Raw genomic sequence first — 594 nt, forward strand, 5'->3', positions numbered from 1 at the left:
AGATAAAGAAATAAATAAATGTTAATATATATTTTTTTTAATAACTTTTCTTAAAATGGAATTATTTCATGTGGTTAGCAAACAATTTGAAATTTAATAAATATTAATAACAAATTTTTTTGTAATATATATAACCTATTTAAACTAACATTTTTTTAATGCAGCCTAACAGGAATTTGTTGGTGCGTAAACTGGATCCGCCACAGACGTGGAATCCGATGGTGGAAAACTACCTACGCGCCACGGGATTCTACCACGTCTCTAAAATTGGGGTAATACGTGGATTTCACCCGTTATTAGCTGCTCTGGTCGAAAGGTGGGGGCCAGAGACTCACACCTTCGTATTGCCGGTGGGTGAGGTTGCAGCGACATTGGAAGATGTCGCTTATATATTTGGCCTACCCATTGACGGAGAGGCTGTGAGTGGATGGACAGATAGTAGTGGCGACTTCGTGCAAAGCCAGAGCTACGCGATATTCGGTCGGGAGCCAGAAGTCAGTAATTCTTCAAAATCCTATATAAAGCTGGCTTGGGTAAGACGTGTCAGAGACGCGGAGCCGTTAGACACTGAGGATTCTGTTAGGCGATATGTCA

Source organism: Arachis ipaensis, chromosome B05, assembly GCF_000816755.2.
Source record: "Arachis ipaensis cultivar K30076 chromosome B05, Araip1.1, whole genome shotgun sequence".
Classification (NCBI taxonomy): Eukaryota; Viridiplantae; Streptophyta; class Magnoliopsida; order Fabales; family Fabaceae; genus Arachis; species Arachis ipaensis.